Source organism: Tyto alba, unplaced genomic scaffold (genome assembly GCF_018691265.1).
Source record: "Tyto alba isolate M040663 unplaced genomic scaffold, T.alba_DEE_v4.0 Super-Scaffold_9, whole genome shotgun sequence".
Classification (NCBI taxonomy): domain Eukaryota; kingdom Metazoa; phylum Chordata; class Aves; order Strigiformes; family Tytonidae; genus Tyto; species Tyto alba.
This window is the reverse complement of record NW_024881330.1, coordinates 14887141-14897273: the sequence shown is the minus strand read 5'-3', so window position 1 is coordinate 14897273 and position 10133 is coordinate 14887141. Positions and strand designations below refer to the sequence as shown.

Here is a 10133-nt window from a genome sequence, read left to right as displayed (position 1 = left end):
CCCAGTTTCTGTCCGGCTGCACTGGGAGCTAAGCTGAGCTGCAGTAAAATCTGTGTGCCAATAGAATGCGATAAAAATCCACAAAATGCCCTAAATAAAATGTATCTACAAAATACAACAAAAATAGGCCCAATATGAGAGCCCCTGCCCAGCTCCCATTGAGGCAGCACCCTCCAGGGATTTCCTTGACACAGAGCGTGAGAGCAAGGGGGGAGAGAGGAAGGCCAACCACCCAAGCTGCCATGATGGGGCCTGGCTGTGATCGGGAAGACTGCGTCAGGCAGCTGCAGGTGGGCACCCACTGGTGCCCCTGCTCCTGTCACAACAGCTTTGGGGGCAGTCTGAGAGCAAGTGTCTGATGGCTCCCGTCGCTGCATGATCCCTTAGGAAAGGGAGTGCACAGCCCCACGGAAGGGTTCGTCTCTCGCTGACTAAAGGGCTCAGCTGGGCTTCACGCTGTGCCCTGACCTGGGCTCTGTCTGCTTGAGGAATCTGTGAGGAAATGCTTGAGCTAAAGCCATGACAGAAGCAAGTAAAAACCACAGGCAACCATTTATTGCAACAGAAAATGTCTGCATCTCAGAGATTCAAGAGGCAGTCTGTTGACATCCTTAAACCATAAGAAAAAAAATGAAAGCGGAGGCTCGGAAGACAGTGGCTCGGCACCACTGGGAGTCAGTCCTCTGAGGAGCAGCACAGGATGCCTCTTCCCTGCCTTGCCCAGGGCGACTGATTCCCCAAAAGCTCACTGAGGTCTTACTGCAGAGCATATTAATGCTCAGCCTAATAGTGTGTTAGTAGCTGTCTGCTGTGTACATTAGCCAACAAATAATTACTCTGGGCTCCTGAGTTGTGTATATCTGCTTGCAGAGTCCCTCTGTGCTTGATATAAGCCTGCACCAAATGACCCAGACAAAGAGGTCATACCATGTTTGTGTTGGAACCAGAAGCAGGAGCTGGAGGGATGGAGTACCCAGCCCAGCAGAGAGCAACTGCTGTTATATGTGACTGAGTCAGGCATCTTCTGCCATCAGAAAGTCTTTTGCCTGAGTGGTGCCAGCGAGGCAACTGGCCTTGGACAAAACTTTGACTGAAGTAATGAGGCAGTTATCTCTATCACATGTGCAGTGGCTTGCTCAAAGATTCAGTGATTTATCATACTTGAGTGTTTTATTTCAGGTATTGGAAAGTGGAAATACAGTCACTGTGGAGACAGGAAACGTGAGGCACTCTGGCTACATTCTACTATGTGTAGGTGCAAACTGATACATGTACAGCCTTACTGGAGACTGTTACATTTTGCTTTAACGTAAATCTGTTCCTGCACACCTCTAAGGCAAACCAGAAAATCACTGTACTACCAAGTAAATGCTCACACAGTTGCTATTTAAATAGCAGCTTAATTATGCTGGTTTAAATTTATGCCTTAATTTGTGCAATTTCCCAATGACCTTGCATGCCTGCCTCTTCTCATTTCTCCTTTTCATTCTGTGGAATAAGAAAAAAGGGATTATTATATAACAAAGGAACTTAATCCAATGGATGAATTCATGGAGTTTGTATCTTAAGAGCTCTGCAATGTAACAGAAACCTAGTGGGAAGGAAATCACTGACTTTTTCAGGAGTTGGCACTGATCTGTTGTCAGGAACATTTGTACTAGTTATTTTTTCCAACCAGTTTTGCTTATCCTGGTAGTTCTGGTTGGAGATGTAACATACGTGCTTGTGCTGCCTACCATCTTTCTTCTCTGTCCCTCACTTAGCACTCTGAAAGTTCCTGTTCAAGTTCAGGCAAATTTCCTAGAAGTTTTGTGGAAATCAGTGGCTGGACAATATATTGGAGCCCCTACTTAGGGGAAGGCAGCTCTGATCCATTCAGAGAGGCAGCAGCCAACTGGTTTATCAGCAAAAACATGGACATAAATCTACAGGAAACATGTCTCATTTGTCAGGAAACAACTTGTATTATGCTTAGCTTTTCACTGAGAACACTTTAGAACAGTGACCTAACTGGCCAAAAATGGTTTGTGTAGGAACTCATGAAGTTAGTTTCTTGAAACACTGATGAATCATGTAATGAATTTGGATTGCAGAGAATATGCTAAACTATCAATGTTGCTGTCAATTTATAAGGAAATGCATGCTATGGTAAGGGAGCTTGGCAGGATCCAGAAATTATTTTATAATGATGTTGTGGGATTATTTATTTCCCCTGGAGTTGCTGTAGCATAAATGAGTACTGCTTTCACTTTGAGCTGCTGTGGTGGGCTGAAACTGTCAGGGTTCAGGAGCATGTAACATCATGGCACAAGCAGGGGTGAAACGCTCCTGTGACAGAATGGAAGAAAGAGTTGAGCAAACAATTAATGCAGCCATCCCAGCTTAACTGATCACCAACTGAAGTCAGTCCCTCAAGGTGCACATCTGAGGCTTTAAGTGGCTTCTGTGTGTGTATAGCTGAGAGGTACGCCTTTTTAACAGGTCTTGGTATAAGGGAGAAGTAGACTGAACTGCTAAATAGCCTGCATCCTCAGCCGGGCTGCGGAGGGGAGGCAGGAATGAAGTCAAGTCTCAAGCAAGATAAGCTTTGGTGTAGTTTTTTCAATTAAATAATGTTAATTAATGGAATCTGGTTGACTAACATTGAGTGAAGTGAGCAAAACAGAAAATGGATTGTTGAAGTTTATTATAGTCTTGCCTTTGAAGTTCCTGGCCCTGTACAATGTTTCCCATGATTCAAACATCAAGGATGTGAACAGCAAAATAAATGAAGGGCAGCTGTGACAAATCAAAGAAAGGAAGTTCAAATAACTCCAAAGCTCCACAACTAAGACATAAAACAATGAACTGCAAGATAACATAACATATGTTATAACCGTGCACATTACCAGTGTCAGGCTCTAGCCATCAGGCAGCACGCTGGGAGGATGACTGCCCAGGTGTGATTGCAGTTCAAGTGCTTGGGAGCTCTACAGTAAAATGTAGTGAGAAAATTGGGCTACATGAAATGGGGTGCTTAAATGTCAAAGAAAGATGTACACGCTAGAAATTTCTGAATGTCTTTCAAAACACAATGTAAGTAGCTGTGAAAAAAAAAAAAAGATAATAAAGCCAGCACTGGAAAAAATGGCATAGTGCCAAAGCTGAACACCATAACACGTTATGAGTCTGGTGATAATTACACAGTTCACAGTTACAGTTCTTGGAGATTATTTCACAAGAGAGGCCCAGTTTGATTAAAGCCTCACAAAATTTAGTTCAAGGATTTATTTTTTCAGCTGAAATGCGATCTGCAATATTTAAAATTAGCACATATGTTACATTTTCACCCGTTAAATGACAATTTCTCATTGTCTAGACATACCTGTCAGTGGAAATGCCCATTGTGCTTCAACACAGAAGGTGACCATGGCAGCTGGACCTGCAGGTGTGACAAGAGCTCTGAATATCATTTCAGCATGTTGCAGTCTTCTGTGAGACAGTGGAAGACTAAGTGTCTACAATGAATGTACTACATTTCCTTCCTAGAAAAATAAGAAAGAGAACAAAAAAATACAAAAAAACAAAACAGAAAATATAATTATGCCATTGTATAAATCCATGGTACATACCTATCTTGAATAATGAGTCTGTCTGAAATGTAAGAACTGGGGAATACCACTGAAATTAACAGAAAGTAAATTATGGATAACAGAAGAACTTTCTCTGCAACAAATTGTGGAACTTGTGATACGTTGTAGAAGTCAAAATGTGTGTGATCCACAAAAGTGTTAGATAAATCCATAAAGGTTAGATGTGCTTGTATCTGTTATTCACGATGTTCAGGTTTTAGTCATAGCTCAGGACCCTAAATAAACTCAGACCCCCTAAATCACCAGAGCACACACTCTTCTGCTCTCCATTGGAGTTGATTATTGAGTTAGACATTTTTTTTTTTTTTTTAAAAATGAATAGCTCAAATAGCAAAGCAGTGTCTTGTATGTTCTATGTTCCAGGCAGTGATTAATTTGTATTATCATGTCCCAGTAAAACTGTCATACCTGATGATGTCAGCCAGCAAAGCCCCACAATGCAGGAGATAACAAGTCCAAGGGAAAATTTCAGCCAATTAGTAGAATAACCCAGTAGCTCATTGCTGCCTCAGATAAGTGCTGTCTTGTCACTCTTAATAGGCCAACAGGAAGATGCAAAAGAGTTATATTCAGATTAAGAGCAAATAAACAGTTGTAACCAAATCTAAATAATTGTGTAAACTATACAATAGCTGGGAGTATCTATTTCAGTGACATAAAATTGGTTCTGTGCTGGAAACAGTGGAGAAGAAATACTCAAGCACAGAGCTGGAGAGCACATGCCAAAATAGGTGGGGCAGAAACACCATCAGCACAGTTAGGAAACAACGCTGAGAGTTTCACAGCACACAGTTGTGACAAACAAGAACCCAGATACCCAATGCTTACAAGACAACTAGTGCTTAGAGACCTGTTCTGCTGTTATGTCATTTCTCAGCAAGGACAGCATATGTAATTGCAAACAAAGCCAGAGGATCAGTCATGCTCCGGTGACATCATTCATAAGGTGGGGTAAAACCTGAAAAAGCTGGTACCCAGCCTACATTTGTCACTTGTCCCCAGTCTCAGCCAGCCAGCCAGGATGTTCTTAGCTACAGAGCATGTCCTCGCAGTATAAATGTTGGTGCAGTGGATAGGAAGGGGAAGCTATGATTTCTGTTAACCTTGGCATGAAAGAGCAGGACATTTTTTTCAAAAATATATTAATTATAGTGACCTTTTAGATTTAGAGTATGAGGCAGGCTGTGCATGTCATTTAATAGATGAGTACATCATGGAAGTCTTTTGCTCCATCTGCATTTTCTGGATAGATCTCTGGAGTGTTTCTACCACAGCAAAAATTGTAATTAAGACTCAGCTGATTTTGCTAGTTGGCAAAATTAACAGCAATACTTTACTGCGGGTCCTAAATTTTAATCACATAATACACCTGCTGCTAAAATTATTTGAAACAGTGCTATCATTAGTATCTATGAGATAAATGTCTATAGATTAATGGAAATAAACGTAATTAAAAAAAAAAAAAAAAAAAAAGCTATGTAGAGTGTTTTGTGGCTAATTTCAAGGCTCACTCTGGAGACCTTATTAATAGTGACATCCTAAACATCAGTGTGTCTCATCTGGCAAGTTATCGTATCGTCTCACTTCTTGATTAGCTAGTATCTGCATAGCAGTTACCTGAGAAAGTTTTTTTGCAGTTAATCTATTACTGATTTTGAGGCATTGCTAGGACTAAGGATTACAAGTATATCCCAGCAAACTACATATCTACAATATCTGTATGAATCTAAAATAAATCAATAATTAATTAATGTGAAAACCATAGCCATATTATACAAAATATGTATAAAAAAGCCCCAAACAAACAGGAAGATGCATTAAATATTCTATTTGTGAAGAGTATACAAAGTAGAGCAGTGTGGGAAATTTACAGTGAAAAGTAACTGGATGAAAATTTGAATGAGGACCACGAAGAAGCCAATATAGGAAAAGCTCATGTAACAAAAGGAGCAGAAGCCTTACACAGGGAAAAATTAAAAGGTTGGTACAAATGAGCACATCATAAAAATTCTGTCCAAAAAAACCAATGTTGGAATGATCTACAAACTGCAGAACAAATATCTGATTCTGTTAAATTCTAGTTGTTTCTCTTGTTTCTGCTTGTAGGACCTTCTAGTCTCACCCTCAGTCATGTTGAATAATGAGATCTCAGGTTGTAACCATCCAAGAATTACCAGTTAGCTTGTTTTTGTCATTCTCAACTTTCCTCCTGGTGCTGAAATATTAGATGAGCAGGCTATCCCCTTCCCCTCCTGCTCCCCAATATACCTAGGCCGCTGTCCTTTTTAGTCCCAAAACATTTGTCTGACATGAAAGTGGAAAAAAAGCTGTGGACATCTCTGCAAGAAACACTTTGTTCTGAAGATATCCATCTACCCCTCTCATCAGGCATTACCAGGGCCTATGCCTAAAGCATGAATATTCCTGTATCAATTATATTTTTGATATTTTCCCGTGACGACCCTAACCATCTGTGGTTTTTTAGTCCTGCTGCTGAATACTAGAGCTTGTCATGAGGCCAAACATTTTTCCATTGTAATCACTGTATCAATGAGTAGCTGGAATTTTCTTCTTACAAATGTGTGAGCCAACATTAGTAGTGAGCATATCCCAAAGGATATCAATGTCTTGAGATGCTGACTAATTTGACATCATGTGGTAAGCTATAACTGGGACAACAGAAGTAACTTTCCATTCATCGGATGTTTTGGTCTCTCAGATCTCCAATTACTCTCGTCTCAGAAAATAAATGCACTGCCTGTACAGTTAGGAGAGATACTTGTCCTCTCATCTTCCCCTATTTAGGTGTTGGAGACTGCGTCATCAGTTTTGGCGCAGTCCTTACCCAAAAGAATTGCCTTTCCCTGGGAAATTATTCGGTAAGTGGAAGATGAGGCTGCTCTCATCATGAATTGCTTCAGAAGAGATGCTATGTGAAGCTTGAGGGGCAATACTGCCCTTCAAGCCCTCTTCGGAGAGCTAAATGAGTTTCCCCCCAGATTTAACAATTTGAATGAGAGAAACATCAAAGGCAGTTAAGAAACTTAGAAATCTTCAATTAAAATTTGGATGCAAGTTCCATTCCCAGGGAGGTGGGCTCTGGAGTCTGCCAGATCGGGTTATGGGAAAAGCACGGGTGCAGCTGATCCTATTCCATGATGGGGATGTGCAGCAAGTGGATCTCCTGAGATGCTTCCAGGTCAGTTTTCTATACTGACATCTTTAAAAGTCTTCCTCCAGAGAGAGAAGACACTGCAGCTGGGGAGGAAAGGTCTCACCTCTCTGCTGGTTGCTGTAGACAGGCAGCATCCCATGATGAAGACAGTGTAATACAGAGGGGAAAAGCTCTGAGGGGCATCACAAAGCCAATTTATGCTTTCCACCTCCTACCTCAGCCTGGCTCTGTTGCCACTCTCTTACTTCACTTCCCGATTCTCTTCCCTTCTTTTCTTAGCTCAAGTCCTACTTCTGTTCTTAGTGGTACTCTCTTCTCATTCCTTTTCTGCTTACAGCTATTTCCTGTACCTTTTTATCCTCATTTCACCTCTCTTCCCTGGGTGAACACACCTTGGTGAAATTTTCTTCCCAGCCACAACTACAGACTGATTCTCAGATGTTTTTTTTTATTGCTGAGACATTAAGAACAAGACAGTGTTCCCACTACAGTTCAGCCCTTGGCAATGTTGTTACCAGGTTCTGTATTTCAAGAGACCTGGATTTGTTCTTATGAGAAAACCTGGCTATGTTCCTGCTTCATCCCAGTTGTGTCTGTTGGTACCTTTTTCCACCAGTTCCTTTGGCACCCAGTTTCCCCGATGCAGAGCTGCAGCAAAACTCTTTCTCCATAAAGAATTCTGGTTCTCTGTAGCACCAAAAGTACATTCTCTTTGGTTCAATAAAGGGACCGGTCATATCTGATCATTTTGCTATATCTCAGCACAGTGCAGTATCTGATTTATTTTAGAAGCATGTTCTACTGAGTTTATCTCATTGCTTCAGCACTCTAAGAGATCCATAAATATTTTAAGAACCCAGGAGGTCCCAGACAAATACTTCCTTGCAAGGTGCTTTCATAAAACAGAATATTGACTTATCTCCTATTTTGCTGACTTCCATTTTTCATTTTGACTAGATTGGGTAGTTATTTTGTTGTTCATTGTGGAGGGAAATTGATAGAGTCAGGTAAGTTTGTGTTCGTAATCCTGTGCAAAGATTATTTTGTCTAAAGATTATTCCCTTATAGAATTACCGTTAGCTTAATTTAACAGTCTTTTTCTTTTGTCAAGCATCAATTCACAATTTCCTAATAGGCATTTTCATACTTAAATTCTTGGAAGGACCACAGGGTGGCAGAGTGATTAAACACATAGCTACTGGAAACAGTTTCTTAAGCAGAACAAGAGTCAGGTGAGCCAGAGTAGCTGCCAGTGGCGACTTTCCCTGTGGAGCTGAGTGATGCCCTCGGTTCGCAGCGTTTCGGACACCCCGCAGCACTGGTGACATACCTGCCCGGTGGCCTCCAGCCGCCCGAGCCCCGCAGAGCCCCGTCAGCCGGAGGAGCCGCTTCACTGGCGGGTGTTCCTCGGCCCCGGGATGTCTGTGTGCTGCACAGCCTCACCTAAAGACAGGATGCGATGTGGTTAAGGACCGAGACAACGCTGAAACCTCTGCTTTGTAGAGTACTGCTTGACAAAAGACTGTTTTTCTTTATTAAAAGCCTCATCAGTCATAGAGGAGTACAATTCTGTATCTGGTGGCAGCAGCTGCTTGGCATCCTGTCAAACTGTTTGCATCTGTTCCTGCCACCAGAACCACATATCCCCAGCTATGTGCACACTGCGTGCTCGCACCCCCCACCTACCCCAAACCCTGGCTGTGGTGCTCTCTCCAGGGCACGAAGAGCCAGATTGCCTATGGTAAGTGTGCTCCATCACCAGCAGTGTGGAAAGAGCAACAGTCAACAGAAACTCAGGCTGAGAAGCGGGAATAGGTAGCAAAGGCCTAGTAAGGAACAGTGTCTTAACACTGAATCTCAGCTCTTACGTGTTGCCTCCCAAAGGGGAAAAAAAAAAAAGTGCCGCAATGTTCAGGGCTGGTTACAGTGCACAGTCAAACTGTCAGTTCAAGCCACAGTGGTTGAAGCAAACCTTTTTGATCTTGCAACCAGATATCAGAGCACATTAACACAGATACAGCTGGGGGACAGCTTAAGAAGCTGGCTTTTATCACTTAGCTAGTAGGTGTTGTCTTCACACTTGAGATGTGGTTTAGAAAGCAGTTCCTTTAAAGCTCTTAGTCACACTACCCAGCTGACTCACACCTCCCAGCCTGAGCACTAAGCTGGATACTACAAGAGTCCCAGACTACGACCTGGGCTGTGGCATAGACATAGTTCAGTCTGCATGAGTTTGTAATTGCTATCAGTTAAATGCAGAATAAAATAAAGAGAAAACAAACCACAAAAAGAACTATTGGAAATACATATGAAACCTTGAAAGATTAAGGTTTCTGCCAGTTTTACAGGTGCTTTTTGATAGGGAAATATTTTTGTGATGCTCAAAACTAGATATTATTACAAAACTACTGAATATATGAAATAAGAGAAAATAGAAAATGTTCCAGGTACGATAGATAAATAGAGGGACTCAAGTGTATAGAACAAACGGCGTCACTGGCATTGGGTAGTACAGAATGCTTGTTTAACAGACCATACTGTCAACTTGAGCTATTGGGTCTGATGGTCTGATGTGCATTTCTGATCTTTTTTATTATTGAAGCCGTTTTTTTCCATAAAATATTTATCTGTTCACAGGACCAAGCACTAAAACATGTATGCATCTCTTGGCTGTGCTTTAGCCATCAGTCTGCACAAGATTCTCACTGTCTGGCTCAGTGACTGTTTGAACATTTAAGACAAAATGGAAGAGCTGAGTAAGGACAGGCCTAGAAAGCCCCTTTCAGATTGTCCCTGCATATCTCAGGATTAAAATGGCTTTTTCTCTGCACTTCAGCTCACTATTATAACGATTACCAGGTCAGTGCTGCATGAAATGTAAGAATCTAAACAGAATGAGTCTCACTCTAGAGCTGTAATGTTGGGCAGATTATGAAAATTTCCTCCTGTTACCTCACCATGGTGGTTTTTGCAGGAACTTGGATGTTATAATAGAAAAAGAGAAGTTTAAAACATACCATTTTTTTTTTTTTCTGAAAACTTACTAAGTTTTCCTGTGGTTTATCATATGACTAAAATTAGCTTAGCCAGATGCATTCTGTCCTTTGAAACACACAAGCAGTGATTCTTCTGACCAGTTCCTAGCAGACAACTTATATTGTTTGAACCTTAAGCAGCAAACGAGCAGCAATTAATGTAGTCTGTGCATTGCCAAGAATGGGAAACACTATTGTACATAGCCTGAAAAGAGGAGGGGAGACTGGACAATACCTGGTAGTTCCTCTGGTTCCCCTTGCCAGGCCCCTAGTGCTAAGGAAGTGAACCGT

At 41.6% G+C, this 10133-nt stretch overlaps 1 long non-coding RNA gene across 1 annotated transcript; it reads right to left on the bottom strand.

The window, feature by feature from the left end:
- Positions 1–2669: 2669 nt before the first annotated feature.
- On the bottom strand, positions 2670–10133 carry LOC116963347. Its single transcript, XR_006164731.1, has 2 exons — positions 10078–10133; positions 2670–8250 (listed from the first exon to the last, which is right to left on the bottom strand). It is a non-coding gene; the product is annotated as an uncharacterized LOC116963347 (long non-coding RNA).